The sequence below is a fragment of the Saimiri boliviensis genome, chromosome 11, assembly GCF_048565385.1.
Source record: "Saimiri boliviensis isolate mSaiBol1 chromosome 11, mSaiBol1.pri, whole genome shotgun sequence".
Taxonomy (NCBI): domain Eukaryota; kingdom Metazoa; phylum Chordata; class Mammalia; order Primates; family Cebidae; genus Saimiri; species Saimiri boliviensis.
The window spans coordinates 91,408,668-91,427,062 of record NC_133459.1 but is presented as its reverse complement, the minus strand read 5'-3'; the positions used below and the strand labels follow the sequence as shown (position 1 = coordinate 91,427,062).

Below are 18,395 nucleotides of genomic sequence, written 5' to 3'. Positions count from 1 at the left end.
TCTTTCCTGTTGGAGGAACTTAATTATTCCAGCCTGCGGGCATTGGAGAGTACAAACCGACCAGGGGCAGAAGAGTTCCCATAGCACAGCACAGCTGCTTTACCAAATCATGGCCAGACTGCTTCTGTAAGCAGGCTCCTGATCCTGTTCCTTCTTACTGAACAGGACCTCCCACCTGGGGCTTACAGCTACCCTCACAGGTGTTCCGTGGCCAATGGAGATTTGAGACATTCCTTAGACAGAGCTCCCACAGAGAGGGGTGGGCCACCATCTTTGCTGTTTGGGTGACTAGCTGTTCTGACCTATGGGCTTTGGATAGCTTAAGCTGAACAGGCCTTGAAGTGGTAGTGCAGCACAGCAGGGCCACCTTGCAAAAACTTGGCCAGACTCTTGTTTAAGTCAGTCCCCAACCACATTTCTAATTCCTGGGTGGAGCCTTTCAACAAGTTTATCTGGTTGCCTTCACTGCTGTTCTCTGGCTGACAGATGTTTCAAGGCCTCCCTGAGTCAGAGCTTCCAGGGGGAGGACCAGACTGTCATCTTTGCTGTTTAGGCGACTCAGCCATTTCAATCTTGGGGCTTCAGAGTGTCTGAGGCTACCAGGTGCTGAAGTGAACCCTCAGCACTGCACAGCTGCTCTACAGAAACATGGCCAGACTTTTCTAAAAGCAAGTCTCTGTTCTTATTCCTCCCGACTAAACAAGACTTCTGACCTTGTCTCCAGCCACTTCCTATAGTTGTGTTCAGATTGGCAACAGGATTGTACCTCAGTGGTACAGAGCTCTGAGAGGAAGAGACACACTGTCATCTTTGCCTTTTTTGCAGCCTTCACTGGTGATACCAAACCCACCGGCTGCTGCAGCTTCTCGGAGCAGAGAGTGTCCGCTCGGATGATTCTGAAACCGGGTGCTCAGTTCTGGAACTGGAAACCCCACAGCCTCGCGGGTTTAGACCCCAAAAGTATTTATTAACAGTAAACATATTAATTATTTAAAACATCTCTTTAGTTATTAGAGAAGTTGATAGTTACAATATAATGTTGCCTCACATTGGTTTTTAATTTTAACTGTGTCAGGCTTAATTTATGTCAGTTTTATGTATTGAAAACTGGACTCATTATAGACAGAATTCAGAGTTGACATGATATTTCCTCCAGGGCACAAGCTACTCTAAAGGACTAGGTAAGGTTAATTGACATACCTTTGATTTTTTGAAAAAACTCATATATTATTTTACTGTTTACTATTAATGAATACATGAGAGATACTTAAAAGCCAGGAAAATAAATCTTTATTAAAACAACTAATTCTGTTCCAGATAATTTTCTAAGCACATTAAACATATTCAATTATTATGGACATCAGTTAACTTATGTACTATTACTTCATTAATTTTACAAATAATAAAATAGGCCTCAGAGTAATAAAGTAACTTGAAAAAGATCACACAGCTCATAGATAGTGATTTCAACACATGTGAGGAGGTGGTTAGCCTAACTTTGAATGCTGCTTTAATCTCTATGTTTTACTCATCTCTAACTGGGGAAAGTGACAATAATCTACCTCACAGGACTGATGTGAGGTTTGAGGTATGAGAGCTCTGTAGAAATCTACATTTAAGTAACAGTTTTCATTTGTGTACTCTTGCAGGAAGGATTAAATTAGAATTCCTTAAGTAATTGCAAGATAATACAATAGGAAAAAATACATCAGACTAGTTACAGAGATAACTGAGCCCTAGATCAACAGTTTCTAGCCTTAGAAAAGTCATTTCCCTTTTATATTATTTCTTCACTTATAAACAAGACACAACACCTACCTTCCCTACTTCATAGGTTGACAATACAGAATATGTAATGTATATATGTACATGTACACACACACCACATAATGTATATTACATACAATTAAATAGTATATAATAGAACAAATAATGAGAATATGAATATTCAAATATAAATGTTTATGATAAATACATGACATAGTATTTTAAATATAACTTATCTTGAGATGTGTCTGTTCATATCCCTTGTCCATTTTTTGATAGAATTGGGTTTGTTTTGTTTTGTTTTTCTCTTTGTTCTTGTTGTTCGTTTGCTTATTGATTTAAATTCCTTACAGATTCTGGGTCTCAGACCTTTATCAGATGCATAATTTGTGAGTATCTTCTCTCATTGTGTGGATTATCTGTTTACTTTTTGACAGGTGTCTTTTGCTGTGCAGAAGTTCTTTAATTAGGTACTACTTACTTGTTATTTTTTTTTTAATTTCAATTGCTTTGAGGGAATTTGCCAAGAGGTCTTTGCCAAGGACAATGTCAGAAAGAGTATTTCCCAGATTTTCTTCTAAGATTTTTATAGTTAGAGATCTTTAATCCATCTTGAGTTAATTACTGCACATGGTAAAATGTGAGTATCCACTTTCTTTCTTCTCCCTATGGCTAGCCAGTTATTTCGGCATCATTTATTAAATAGAAAGGCCTTTCTCCATTGGTTGGATCAGGTGGTTGTAGGTGTGTGGCTTTATTTCTGGGTACTCTATTTGGTCCCTTTGGTCTAATGTTTGTTTTTGTGTCACCACCATGCTGTTTGGTTCACTTCGGCCATGTAGTATATGTTCAAGTGGGGCAGTATGATGCCTCCAGCTTTGCTCTTCTAGCTTAGGGTTCTTTGGGCCATTCTGGCTCTTTTCTGCTTCCATATGAGTTTTAGAATATTTTTTGTAATTAGGTGAGGAATTATGTCGGTAGGTTAATAAGAAATAACGTTGAATCTGAAGATCGTATTGTAGTTCTCCTTCAAGAGCTCTTTCACCTCCTTGGTTAGCCACATTCTTGGGTATTTCATTTTATTTGTGACTGCTGTATATGTGATGCTGTATTTTTTATTTGACTCTCAGCTTGCATGTTATTGGTGTACAGAAATGTTACTAATTTCTATGCATTGATTTTGTATCTTGAAATATTATTAAAATCATTTGATATTTCAAGGAACCTTTTGGCAGAGTCTTTAGAATTTTATAGATATAGAATCATATCACAGTGAAGAGAGATAGTTTGACTTGTATTCTTCCTGTTTGGATGACTTTTATTTATTTATCTTGCCCAACTGCTCTGGCCAGGACATTCAGTACTATGCTGAATAGGAGTGGTGAGAGTGGACACTCTTGCATTGCTTCAGGCCTCAAGGGAAATGGCTCATTGTTTGCCTGTTCGGTATGATGCTGCTTGTGGGTTTGTCATAGGTGGCTCTTACTGTTTTGAGGTATGGCCTTTTGATACCATGTCTGTTAAGGATTTTATCAGCAAGTAATGTTGGATTTTATCTAAAGTTTTTCTGTGTCTATTGAGATTGTTACATGGTTTTGCCTTTAATTCTGTTTATGTGGCGAATGACATTTATTGATTTGCATATGCCAAGCCAGCCTTACATTCCGGGAATAAAGCCCACATGATCATGACAAATTAGCATTTTAACATGTTGCTGGCTTTAGTTTGCTCATATTTCCTTGAGAGTTTTTGCCTCTATGTTTTTTAGGGATATTGACCTGAAGATTTACTATTTTGTTTTATCTCTACCAGATTTTGGTATCAGGTAGATGCTGGCTTCTTAGAATGAGTTAGAGAGGAATCTCTCTTTCTCATTTTTTTGGAATAGTTTCCATATGATTAATATCAGTTATTCCTTGAACATCTGGTAGAATCCAGCTGTGAATCCATCTAGTCCAGGACTTTTTTAGTTGGCAGTTTTTCTATTACTGATTCAATTTTAAAATTTGTTACTATCTTTTTCAAGTTTTCACTTTCTTCCTGGTTCAATGTTGGGATGTTGTATGTTTCCAGAAATTTATCTATTTTCTCTAGATTTTTTTAAATTTGTCTGCATAGAGGTGTTCATAATAGTTCCTAAGGATCTTTTTTTTATTTCTATGAGATCGGTGGCATTTTCATCATTGTCATTTCTCATTGTACCTATTGTTTCTTCTCTCATTCTTTTTTGTTAAACTAATCTAGTTAAAGCTACCTATTCCTGATGTGTTGTTATAGTTGCAAAAAGAAAGGAAATAGTGCATATTAACTTGTAAGTTGATTAGCTGATTGTAGAATGTAAGGATTTATAACTTTATATTATTATTATTATTGTATCTAATTATGTTCCACCCTCAGAGTTGTGGTGAGAAACCTTTAAAGTAATAATATTTTGGCTTGTTCTGGTGTTCTGTTTTGTCTTCTTATTTCTTACATTGCTTTGTGTGGTCAGACAGAGAGTGCCAATGAACGAACTATGGGAGTTGATGCCATTTGATAACTACAAGGCATGGTTCATAACAGATAGGTTATTATAAAAGCAGAAAACAAATGCCTTCTAAGAAGCTAAGTATAGTTAATTAAATTTTAAAACTGCTTACAGTATGTCATTGCAATGGAACTGAGAAGCCAAATGGTAGTTAGAAATCGTTGCTTGGGCCCCAGGCACAGAACATTTTAAAAATTCCATAATATAAGAAGTATTCTCATTCAAAGTATGATAAATATATCTTTGTTCACTTGTAAACTTAGTGGTTGGTGTGAAATCTTTGTTCAAACATTTAGACTGTTCTGTGGACTAAAGGGGAAAAGGTTATGGGCATAGATCAAATTAGTGGAGATGTCAATTTGTGAAACTGAGAGCTAGTAATAGAAGACTGCCGATTCTGGACACATCACCAACTGTTAGCATTTGTTCTAAAATTTTTGTATATAAATAGCAGTCTAAACTCAACATTACTTATAAGGGAGTCATCCATAAGAACTCTGTAGTTCAGATCTATTATCAGCTATTAGTTAAAAAACAGAGGTTTCTGCAGGAACAACTTAATATAAGAAAATAATTCATCATTATTTTCTCATATCTCTTATAACTCCTGCTTCATAGTGGTTACTTTATAAATAATGATAATAGGCCAGGCGCAGTGGCTCAAGCCTGTAATCCCAGCACTTTGGGAGGCCGAGGCGGGTGGATCACAAGGTCAAGAGTTCGAGACCATCCTGGTCAACATGGTGAAACGCTGTCTCTACTAAAAATACTAAAAATTAGCTGGGCATGGTGGCGTGTGCCTGTAATCCCAGCTGCTCAGGAGGCTGAGGCAGGAGAATTGCCTGAACCCAGGAGGCAGAGGTTGCGGTGAGCCGAGATCGTGCCATTGCACTCCAGCCTGGGCAACAAGAGCAAAACTCCATCTCAAAAAAATAAACAAACAAATAAATAAATAAATAAATAATGATAATAAAGATAATGATTAATGATAAAATTGATAGCAATAGCTACTTTTTATTGGTCACATATCGAGTGCCAGGAACTCCAAAAACATCTTAATTCTGAAACACACTCTACAACGGTATTATTTATCCTTTTTTTATTGTGAGAATAGTAAGAGATAAAGACGTTGAGTAGCATACCAGAACTCAAATAATTATCACGCTAAAATTGCCAGATTTAAAAAGAAACATGCCTCTAAACCCAAGTTTCTTCTTCTCCCAAAAAATGTAAACTGATTCTTTTGGGTGACAGAGTCGATGGAGGGATGGATGTATAAGTTCTGAATGTTTATCTAGACTAATGCATGAGTTCTAATGTTTACAGATACACGACACACACACATGCACACAGTGTTACTACATAATACTGAAGAAGTGTTCAGGGTGGGCGTGATGGCTCATGCCTGTAATTCCAGCACTCTGGGAGGCCGAGGCAGGTGGATTATTTCAGATCAGGAATTCAAGACCAACCTGACCAACATGGTGAAACCCAGTCTCTACTAAAAATACCAAAAAAAAAAAATAGCTGAATGTGGTGGTGCATGACTGCAGCCCCAGCTACTTGGGAAGCAGTGGCAGGAGAACTACTTGAACTTGAAAGGCAGAGGCAGTGAGCCAAGATCCTGCCACTGCACTCCAGCCTGGGTGACAGAGCGAGACTCCATCTCAAAAAAAAAAAAAAAAGGTGTCTATAAGAAGTACAGCAATCTAAGAAATCTAAGAGAGAAGTAATAGTCATTGTCATTTTCCAGATATTTTCACACTGTAATAATTTTATGTGTTATTTGTGACTACTCTGCTCAACCTCTACCCACACAATAGTCCACTCCTCACAAGCTCTTTTCCTCTGAGTAGCAGTGCTCTCCAGGTGGCTTTCAGGGAAAAGTGTCTTTTAAGAAGTCACTACACAAACACTTGTCCATGTTGCCTCTTGTGGTCTGTGCCTGGTCAATTAGAAATAGGCATGTACTTCTTCTTGCCTCCTCTTAAAAATATAGTAACTTGTATTTCTGTTTGCCTATCATTTATTGCAAAAATTTGAAAACACTGCTTGTTTTAGTTTCAATAAAATTTTCTTTAAATTTCATATGATCTAAAAAAGAATATCATGGTGAAGCTTGTCAGCCCCAACTATTCCACACATTTATCACTGTCAGCAACAGTGATAAATGGACATCAGGTGGGGACAGTAAGAGCAACAACTACTGGATCTATTTTGTGTATTGTTAGGTGTTGTGGGTGATGTTTATAAATAAAAAAAACTCTCTAATTGCCTTTAAAATAATGAATGCTTAAATCAAATTAATTTTTTCAGAAAAATAAAAACTCTAATACCTTTTACTTCACATGACTTTAGTAATATTTGAGAAATAAAGACAGTTTTAAAGTTTATTGGTAAATAAAGACATTAGCTCTAAATTAGGCAGGTCAGATATTAGGTTTGTAAAATGCTTTAAAGTAATAAACTGCTTTTTTTGACTTTTAAAATTCATTCAACTTACCTGCTTTGGAGTCACTAGATTCTAGGAAAGGTCTGAGAACATGTGGAGTTAGCCATGCTCCCTGGCTATGCTGGAAAAAGTCAGACTTTATATACACTTGTGTCTGGTGTCCTAGGCTCCATACCTAGTACAAAATTAAAATAACTTACCTGACAGGTGTTTCACCAAAAAAAAAAAATTGCTAAGAGCTAACATTGTAACATATGATTGAGACTACTGAAAGAAGTTTTACATGGAAGCTTTGTGGAAAAAGTGAAATGTGCTTTCAGTAAAACATTATAAGGCATTAGAATGTAAATTTTTGCTTCATTCAGACGGTTAAAAATTGTTTTGACTTAAATAGAATGAAGCTAAAGGTTTGAGCAAGTTGTGGAAGGTTTGTGAAATAGTCATCTTGTAAAAGAAACACCATGTGAACACATTGGCTAAATTTAAAGGAGTATTGTTCAGTTTTTCCATAAATTGAACATTGGAATAAAAACACAACAGGGTTTTCTTAGAGCACTAATTTTGCTTTAATACAAATTTGTAAAAGGTTATCAAAAGCTTATAAGAATTTCAACTTATAGTCAAACTGATGAAGACTGGATGGATTCATCTTTAAGGTTTTATTAAAAATTTGAGTTGACATTAACAGTACACTAATGCAAGAGTGAAATTTGGCTTTCTTTCTTGAATATGATTTTAACATAATATTAAAGAATAAAAAAGATTTCTGTCTCTCCTCAAATAAATTACAGGAAAAAGAAGGGAAAGACACACATTACTTGAAAAGCTGAGTCTTCTATCAAGGAGTAAAGGCTTTTGCCTTTAAACATTTTTTGAGTTACCATTTTGGCTAAATGAATGACTTACTGTGACCTGGCATTCCATTTTATATCAAGTGTTTTAGGCCTTTAGTATATTTATATCAATATTAATATATTTGATACACTTCCCCAAATTCAATTTTATCTTCAAAATTAAGTCTTTTTGACTTCTTAATTTGGAATGCAAAAGAAGGCACTGAAAAATCCAAAAGAGAAGTATATGGAATTATTTGACATGTTGTTACATGAGGAGCACTGTCAAAATAAGAAATATCTGACTTTCTTTGGATTGTATTCTAGGCAATGTTAATATATGTTTGAAAATCGTATGAAATTCCTAAAATTCTAATATGCCAAAATATGTGCTATCAATTATATTGTTTCCATGATAAATTGTAGACCACAGAAATGAACAAACTTTCTTGTCAATCATGTAACTATAACTATTTAACATCATTTCCACACTTAACTGCTTAATACTGATGTAGTTTCTGAAAACTTCACAAGCACAAAATGTCCTAGAATATGGTGTCTTTTAGGAGGTTCCAGAAATAATGGAAAGACCACGAAAAAGAGCTCTTGAATACAGATTTCTGGAAACTTTAGAATCACATCCTTTGTCAAATTATCCCAAATACTTTAAGGACTGTGTAAGATTTCCTGGAATTTTAATGAAAAGACTTACTTGTTTTTTAAACTCCTACCCAAGTAGAAGAAAACTTAATTGAGTACCAAGAAAACATTTTGTCAGACTGTCATTCTAAATCAGCCAATACTGAAATTGTTTATATATGCAATTTGAATGAACTCCATGGTATAAGTCAAGTTACCTATGACAACCCATCAGTTACAACTACTATGAACTTAAATTGGAGAAACAACTGATATTTAAAGGAATATAAGTTCAATGTTAAGCATGGACTCACGGAGAACCAAGACAGCTGCCTTGTCCTTCCTGGGTCCATACTCAAAGTTCTTCTTAAAGGAGAACTACAAACCATTGCTCAAAGAAATATGAGACGTCACAAACACATTTTAAAAATCCATGCTCATGGATACAAAAAATTTATATTACAAAAATGACCCCATGGTTCAAACTAGTATATAGATTCAATGCTATTTCTATCAAGCTACCATTTACAATTTCTTCACAGAATTGCCAAAAACTACCTTTAATTTCATATGGGATGAAAAAAGAGCCTGCATAGCAAATCAAAAAGAACAACACTGGAGACATCACGCTACCTGACTTCAAACTATACTACCAGCCTACAGTAACCAAAACAGCATGGTACTGGAACCAACACAGATATATAGAGCAATGAATGGAATGGGACAGAGCCCTCAAAAATAATGCCACACATCTACAACCATCTGAACTTTGACAAACTAGATCAAATATACCATAGAGAATGGATTACCTATTTAATAAAAGGTGTTGGGAAAACTGGGTAGCCATATACAGAAAACTGAAACTGGACCCCTTACTTACACCTTATACAAAAATTAACACAAGATGGATAAAAGACTAAAAGTGAAGACCTAAAATTATAAAAACCTTAGAAAAAAACCTAGGCAATACCATTCAGAACATAGACATAGGCAAAGACTTTATGACTAAAACACCAAAAGCAATGGCAATAAATGTCAAAATTGACAAATGCTTCTGCACAGAATTAAACTAAACTAAAAAGCTTCTGCACAGAAAACTAAAATGAAACAAAACAGAGCTATCATCGGAGTGAATGGGCAACCCATAGAATGGGAGAAAATTTTTGCAATCTATCCATCTGACAAAGGACTAATATACAGAATCTACGAAGAACTTAAATTTACAAGAAAAAACCAACTCCATCAAAAAGTAGGCAAAGAATATAAACAGACACTCCTGGAAAGAAGACATTTATGAAGCTAACAAACATATGATGAAAAGCTCATCATCACTTGTCATTTCAGAAAAACAATAATTAAAAAAGTCAGAAAACAACAGATGCTGGAGAGGATGTAGAGATATAGGAAATCTTTTACACTGTTGGTGGGAGTGTAAATTAGTTCAAACATTGTGGAAGACAGTGTGGTGATTCCTCAACGATCTAGAAATAGAAATGCCATTGGACCCAGCAATCCCACTACTGGGTATATACCCACAGGATTATAAATCATTCTACCACAAAGACATATGCACACATATGTTTACTGCAGCACTGTTCACAAGAGCAAAAACTTGGAACCAACCCAGATACCCATCAATAATAAACTGGATAAGGAAAATGTCACACATATACACCCACAGCCATGAAAAAGAATGAGTTCATGTCCTTCTCAGGGACATGGATGAAGCTAGAAACCATCATTCTCAGCAAACTGACACAAGAACAGAAAACCAAATGCCATGTGTTCTTACTCATAAGTGGGAGTTGAACAATGAGAGTACATGGTCACAGGGAGGATAATATCACACACCGGGGCCTGTTGTGGATGGGCCTAGGGGAGGGATAGCATTAGGAGAAATACCTAAGGTAGATCATGGGTTGATGATAATAATAATAAAAGAAATATGCTTTTAATTATAAAGCTCTTAAAGAAAATCCTTTTGAATCTCTTACTACCACATCATAGCTGGGACAAACTGCTGATATTTAAAAAGTAACAAATATCAAACCAGAAAGAATTAGATTTAGGAACCAAACTCAGGTTGCTGTAGGGAACAGGGCAGAATCTTAGGATTGGGAGGTCACCACTGCTCCTTCAGTTTGGCCTTGGCTGATAAAAGATGGCCTAATGTGGACAGAAACTCTTAGGTTAAAAAAAAAAGAAGAAGAAATTTCTGCAAACTAGAAAATACATACTTGGCAGCTACAAGAGTTTTAGCCAATTCAGATGACTTGCTTCCCAAAATTTGGAACATTCCCTTGGATTTGACCAAGTCAGAAAGATATGGTCATACTTGATGAAAGAAAAGTGAAATAACAAAATCTCAAACATAAATAAATAAAAAAAGTTAAGCAAAATTTAAAAATGCACAATAAATATGATTACTGAGTGTCTTAATGTTAAGGCGAAATTAAAACTAAGTGGTTGGTAATCTTAACTTTTGGTCATTAAGGAAGAATTTTAAGACAAATCTCTAATTTAGCCACTTACTTGGAAATAAGGCTCAGGCTGATGACTGTTCTCTACCACCTTAGAAACAGGAAAAAATTCACACTCACCTTTCCTGTCAGAAGCAAGCTGAGACTCAAGAAAGGAAGTGCCAGCTCTCCACCATCATGGAAGCAGAACAACTTGTCTTCCTTACCAGAAATGAGAAAAACTTCACAAAAGGAGCTGTAAAGCAAAATCAACCTTAGCTCTGAACCAAATTTTGGGAGATCTGGGACTCTCCAGGGGGCAGAAGCTCCCAAACCTCAGCAAATCATCTATCCCATTGGTTTGAACAGTAAGGATAGCCCAGGTTGGTATCAAGCAATAATGACATTTATCAAAGGTCAGGGCCACATTGGTAATGTCCTTCTCTCTCTCTCTTTTTTTTTTTCTTCTGAGGTAGAGTCTCGCTCTGTTGCCAGGCACCAGACTGGAGTGCAGTGGTGCAATCTGAACTCACTGCAATCTCTGTCTCCTGGGTTCAAGCAATTCTGCCTCATTCTCCCAGGTAGCTGGGACTACAGGCGCATGTCACCACGCTCAGTTATTTCTTTATTTATTTTTTGTATTTTTAGTAGAGATGGGGTTTCACCATGTTGGCCAGGATGGTCTTGACCTCTTGACCTCATGATCTGCCTGCCTCGGCCTCCCGAAGTGCCGGAATTACAGGCTTGAGCCACCGCACTGGGCCCATGTCCTTCTCTTTTTATCTTTATTCGTATAGCCTGTTTTGTCAGAAACCAGGATTGCAACACCTGCTTTTTTCTGTTTCTCACTTACTTAAAGGATTTTTCTCCATTCATTTTGAGCCTATGTGTGGGAGATCACGTGAGATGGGTCTCTTAAAGACAGCATAATCAAAGGAGTCTTGGCTCTTCATTCATCTTGCTGCCCTATGTCTTTCAATTGGAGCATTTAGCCCATTTACATTTAAAGTTAGCAATGATATGTAAGTATTTGATCCTGTCATCATGCTCCTAATTGATAATTTCACAGACTTGTGTACGTGGTTGGTTTTTTAGCATCACTGGTCTGTGTAATTCAGTGCATTTTTGTAGTGGCTGGTGATGATCTTTTCTTTCCGTATTAAGTTCTACTTTCAGGAGCTCTTGTAAGGTAGATCTGCTGGTAATGAATTTCCTCAGCATTTGCTTGCCTGAAAATGATCTTATTTCTCCTTCACTTATGACAATTAGTTTTGCTAGACTTGAAATTCCGGGTTGAAATTTTTTTCTTTAAGTAGTTGAATATCTCTTCTGGCTTGTGGGGTTTCAGCTGAGTGGTTCACTGTTAGTCTGATGGGATTCCTTTTGTAGGTGACCTTGTCTTTCTCCCTAGCTGCCTTTGACAAGTTTTATTTCATTTTGACCTTGGAGAACCTGATGATTATGTGTCTTAGAGATGTTTTTTTGTGGGATATCTGAGGTTCTCTAGATTTCCTGAATTCAATGTTATTCTGTCTGGCTAGGTTGGGGAAATTCTGATGAATGATATTCTGAAATATGTTTTCCAATTTGGTTACATTTTTGTCATCTCTTTCAGGTACATTAATAAGGCATACATTTTGCCTTTTTACATAATACTTTATTTCTCAAATGTTTTCTTCATTCCTTTTTATTCTTTTCCCCCATTCTTGTCTTTTTTCTTTCAGAAAGCCAGTTTTCACGCTCTGAGACTCTTTCCTCTGCTGGTCAATTGTACTAGGTAGTCTTGCACATGAGATGGTGCTGGTCTGACCTCAGCACTCCTTAGTCTGCTTGCCTCTCCCAGGACCCCAGTCTAGCCACACCTGCTTACAGGGCACCCTTGGGTGCCCACACACATTACAATAATTTTTATAATGCAATCACACACAATTACCATGTGGCTGCATTATAAAAAATCATGTAGTGTGCTTTTCAGCTCTATCACATCAGTTTATTCTTTTTTTAAAAATTGTACTTCAGGTTATAGGGTACACATGCAGATCATGCAGAATTGTTGCATAGGTATACACACGGCAATGTGGTTTTCTGCCTCCATCCTTTCACCTACATCTGGCATTTCTCTTAATGTAATCCCTCCCTGACCTCCCCAGCCGCTGGTGTCCCCCTGTTGGCCACCCCCAAAAAGACCCCAGTGTGTGATGCTCCCCTCCCTGTGTCCATGTATTCTCATTATTCATCACCCACCTATGAGTGAGAACATGCAGTGTTGGATTTTCTGTTCTTCTGTCAGTTTGCTGAGAATGATGGTTTCCAGATTCATCCATGTCCCTACAAAGGACACAAACTCATCGTTTTTTGTGGCTGCATAGTATTCCATGGTGTATATCTGTCACATTTTCCTTGTCCAGTCTATTGTCGCTGGACATTTGGGTTGTTTTCAGGTCTTTGCCATTGTAAACAGTGCCACTGTGAACATACGTGTGCATGTGTCTTTATAATAGAATGATTTATAATCCTTTGTGTATATACGCAGTAATGGGATTGCTGGGTCAAATGGAATTACTATTTCCAGGCCCTTGGGCAAGTGCCACACTGCCTTCCACAATGGTTCAACTAGTTTACACTCCTAGCAACAGTGTAAAAGTGTTCCAATTTCTCCACATGCTCTCTGGTATCTGTTGTCTCCAGATTTTTTTAATGGTCACCATTATAACTGGCATGAGGTGATATCTCAATGTGGTTTTGATTTCTCTAATAATCAGTGATGATGAACATTTTTTCACATGTTTATTGACTGCATATATATCTTCTTTTCAAAAGTGTCTGTTCATATCCTTTGCCCACTTTTGAATGAGTTTGCTTGTGTTTTGCCCACTTTTGAATGGGTTTGCTTGTGTTTTTCCTGGTAAATACGTTTTACTTCTTTGTAGATTCTGGATATCAGCCATTTGTCAGATGGGTAGATTGCAAAAATTGTTTCTCATTCTGCTGGTTGCTGGTTCACTCTAATGATTGTTTCTTTTGCTGTACAGAAGCTCTGGAATTGAATAAGGTCCCATTTGTCTATTTTCATTTTTGTTGCCAATGCTTTTGGTGTTTTAGTCATGAAGTACTTGCCTATACCTATGTCCTGAATGGCTTTGCTTATTTTTTTTCTAGATTTTTTTTATGGCATTAGGTCTTATGTCTAAATCTTTAATCCATCTCGAGGTAATTCTAATGTAAGGTGTCAGGAAGAGGTCCAGTGTCTGCTTTCTGCACACTGGTAGCCAGTTTTCCCAACGCCAATTATTAAACAAGAAATCCTTTTCCCATTGCTTGTGTTTGTCAGGTTTGTCAAAGATGAGATGGTTGTAGATGTGTGGCATTGCCACCAGGACCTCTGTTCTGTTCCATTGGTCTATGTCTCTGTTTTGGTACCAGTACCATGCTATTTTGATTACTGTAGCTTTGTATTATAGTTCGAAATCGGGTAGCATGATGCCTCTGGCTTTGTTCTTTTTGCTTAGCATTGTCTTGGCTATGCACACTCTCTTTTGGTTCCATATGAAGTTTAAGGTGGGTTTTTCCAGTTCTGTGAATAAGGTCATTGGTAGCCTGAGGGGGACAGCATTGAATCTATAAATTACTTTGGGCAGTATGGCCATTTTCACGATATTGATTCTTTCTGAAAATATGGAATGCTTCATGAATTTTTAGGTCCTCCTTGAGCAGGGGCCGTGCTAATCTTCTCTGAATCATTCCAATTTTAATGTATGTGCTGCCAAAGTGAGCACCAGTAATGTTATTTAATTAAACTGGCTACAATGCCTGTTAGCTCCTGCGATGTTTTACAATGATTTTTGGCCTCCTTGCACTGGATGATGACATACTTCTTTCACTCAGTGAACTTTGTTTCTACCCACATTCTGAATTCTACTTGTATCATTGCAGACATGTCAGCCTCTGGCCAGTTCTGAAAACTTGAACAGGCTGAACATTTATTGTAATCATCTGGAGGAAAGAAGGCACACTGACTTTTTGAATTTCAGTGTTCTTGCACTGATTCTTCCTCATCTTTATGAGCTTATTCACCTTCAACCTTTGAGGTTGCTAACCTTTGCACAGGGTATTTTTCTTTTATCATATTTGATGACCTTGAGGGTTTGATTGTGGTGTAAGGTAGAATCAGGGAGCTGCCTTTGGTTTTGGAGGATTTCAGGGGGCCAATATTCATCTCCCAATTCCTGGACTGTGTGCTTTAACACTGGGAAACTTATACTGGGTCTCAGCTTTGTTCTCTGGCTCCTCAAAGTTTGGAGTCTACTTCACTGAAGGCAGCAAAGTGTGACAGCTGTGGCAGAGTGCTAGCAGATGCAAAACTGCCTACTTCCCTGTTGGCATTTGACCAGTGGTGGAAGTGGTGGAGGCAAGACAGCTTGGTGGGGACCAGGGGCCCCTGCTGTGTGTGCTGTTGCACTGGAGTAGTGTTGGTTCAGGCTGGAGTGCTGGCCTGTGCATGTCTGGGTACCTTCTCTGTGACCCCCTAAGCAGCAGTGGTCATTCAACGTATATTAGTGTCCCCTTTTCATGCACAGAATTAGCACAAGGGCAAGGTGTTGGCAGAGGTGGTGCTTTTGGTTCTCTGCCTACCATGGCTCTTTCTTCAATGGGAGTTGGTGTGGGTTGAAGTGCGTGCTACACTCCCATGTGCTGGTAGGGCAAGTACAGCAAAATTCACTCATGTAAACACACACCAGCAAAGCGATGTAGGACAGTTGTGTATAAAGAGCTGCAGTATGGAGAGGCAATGTAGAGGCTGGTGCATGCCTGAAGGGTCCGCATTACCGCATCTCTTCACTGCTCAGGCATGGTCCACTGGCACAGAAACAAAGGTGTGGGCAGCTGAGAGTGCCCTGTAGGCAGGTGTGGCCAGGCTGGGGCCCTGGGAGAGGCAAGCAGACTAAGGAGTGCTGAGGTCAGACCAGCTTCATCTCATGTGCAAGAATGCCCAGCAGAGATCAGGCCTCAGAGAACTCTCTGAAAAGTGAGGCCCCAGCACAGCACAGCTGCTCTACAAAAACGTGGCCAGACTTCTTTTTTAAGCAAGTCTCCGTTTATTAAGAGGGAAACTCTCACACCTGATCTCTGCTGGGCAATCTTCACATGAGATGTGGCTGATCTGACCTCCACACTCCTAAAGTGCTAGGATAAAGTGTCTCATAAGACCAAGTGGAGCCTAGAGAGATAGCTGTGCCTGCCCTCTGGGCTTCACATCAGCTGGCTTCCTCCTCCACCACTTTGTTTGTCTCCTGGCGCTCTACCCAGAGAGATGTGAGTTAGCCATCACTTAGTGTAATCAGCCCAGGATGGAGGGTCTGTGCTGTGGGCCCAAGCCAGGGTTCCCTGTCCGGTAATAAGCAGTGGGGGCTATGTGGTACCACAAGATATGGACTGCCTTCCTCCTTGGGTCAACTGCAGCTTGTTAGAGTTATCAATATGGCACTTAGGGTCTCTGCTTTCTTGATATTCTGAAGGTAACAAGGGCAGATCCACTGCAGAGGCAGTGGCAGAGAGGATTTTGGTCGATCCCTGAAGCTCCATACAAGGAATTGCCAAGTTGCTACTGGTTTGATGGATTCAGTGGGGTCCTGGATAAAGACCCAAGCCGGGAGGACCTGCTCATCGAGGAGATATGGAAACCAGCACCCACATAACGGTTCAGCCATTTTCCCATAAGGCTGCTGTGGTATACCGGGGGTCCACTCCAGTCCCTAATTGTCTCATATCTTCCAGTGCTCAAGGTATCACTAGTGAGCTGTAAAAAGGCAGAGATAATAGCCTGCCTTTTCCTCTGGGAGCTCTGTACCACTGAGGAACAATCCGGTGGCCAATCTGGACACAACTATGGGAGGTGGCTGGAGACTAGTTCAGAAGTCTTGTCTAGTTAGGAGGAACAAGAACAGAGACTTGCTTTTAAAAAAAAAGTCTGGCCATGTTTCTGTAGAGCAGCTGTGCTGTGCTGGGGGATCACTTCAGACCCTGGTTTCCGCAGACACTCTGAAGCTCCAAGGTTGAAATGGCTGAGTCGCCTAAACAGCAAAGATGACAGTCTGGTCCTCCCCCTGGAAGCTCTGACTCAGGGAGGCCTGAAACCTCTGTCAGCCAGAGAACAGCAGTGAAGGCAGCCAGAGACCCTGTTGAAAGGCTCTACCCAGTGATTAGAAATGTGGTTGGGGACTGACTTAAACAAGGGTCTGGCCATGTTTTTGCGAGGTGGCTCTGCTGTGCTGAGCTACCACTTACACCCCTGGTCAGCTTGGGTTCTACAAAGCCCTTGGGCCGCAACCTAGTCACTGAAACAGCAAAGTTGGTGGCCGGCCCCTCTCTGTGGGAGCTCTGTCTAAGGAATGTTTCAAATCTCCATTGGTCAGGGAACACCTGTGAGGGTAGCTGTAAGCCCCAGGTGGGAGGTCCTGTTCAGTAAGAAGGAACAGGATCAGGAGCCTGCTTACAGAAGCAGTCTGGCCATGATTTGGTAAAGCAGCTGTGCTGTGCTGTGGGAACTCTTCTGCCCCTGGTCGGTTTGTACTCTCCAATGCCCGCAGGCTGGAATAATTAAGTTCCTCCAACAGGAAAGATGGCAGCCTGCCCTGTCTTTTCTCTCACAGTTTATCTTGTGTAATGGAGCTGAATTTTTAGGCTGTTAATTTTACAATAAGCATGACAGTTGTTCAGAAAGAATCTTGCTGTTCTCCTTCCAGGTAGATGTATGAGAATTCATTGTCTCCTGTAAATAAACCTGTTCAGGTTTTGTCCTCTGGAAAGAAGTTTCTTTCTGCTATCTGGCTTTCTTCACAGTCATGTAGAGCAGTAGCCAGTCTACAAGGATATGATAGAATTTCCATTTCCAGTGTTTCCTAGTTGTGTCTTACATTCTCCAATTCAGAACTGACCATTTTATTCTTTGTTGTCAAAATGCTAAGCTGTCCACTGTCCTTAAATACTGTCTTTGTTCATTCTTCCTTATCCAATTTTATAGCCTTTAGAATATTAGCATTCTTTTCTTTCATACTTTCAACGTCCTCCAAAAGTTTATTTGCCTTTCGCAGTTTCTGCTGTTTAATTGTGTCTAGTTCCAGTCTTAACATGGCAATTTTTTTCCCACAAAATGCTATTTTCATGCAAGAGATCTTTTCCTTTCTTATGGCTAAGAGAACTCTAAGTCAAGAAAGGAACATTTTAGTTAGCACACAATAGAATAACATATCATAATTTCCTCTGAATTTAAACCATAACATGTATATTTGTATAATGAAAGAATTCCCATGGTGAATATGTTACTGAAAAAAAGTTGGATAAAACTTCAAACCTAATAGAGTGTAAAGTCCAGAAAGTTTCAATATTGATTTAAACACCACGAAAAATAAATCACTAGAGAATTTTAAAGAATTTCAGAATTGGAAAAGCTTTCTCTGAATTACAAAATAACCATAGGCATAAAATATAAGATTAATACATTTGACTACGTTTTTAAAATTGGATTTACACCCTAATATCTATCCTATAAACCACACCATTGTAAGAGCCTTAGCTATGCATATATTTGGACAGAAGCAGTTCCGCTAAGGTTTTAAGTTTCTTTTTCTGAAGAAGGTTTTATCAATATATGACTTTTCTAATACTGTTATAGTCAGTTATAAGAATTACATTTATTCATAATTGTTAAATCTAAGTAT

General features: G+C 38.5%; 1 non-coding gene across 1 annotated transcript; it reads right to left on the bottom strand.

Annotated features, from left to right (window-relative positions):
• Positions 1-14,346: 14,346 nt before the first annotated feature.
• LOC141580480 (U6 spliceosomal RNA) lies at positions 14,347-14,453 on the bottom strand. The gene has a single exon (XR_012512648.1). It is a non-coding gene; the product is annotated as a U6 spliceosomal RNA (small nuclear RNA).
• Positions 14,454-18,395: the final 3,942 nt, after the last annotated feature.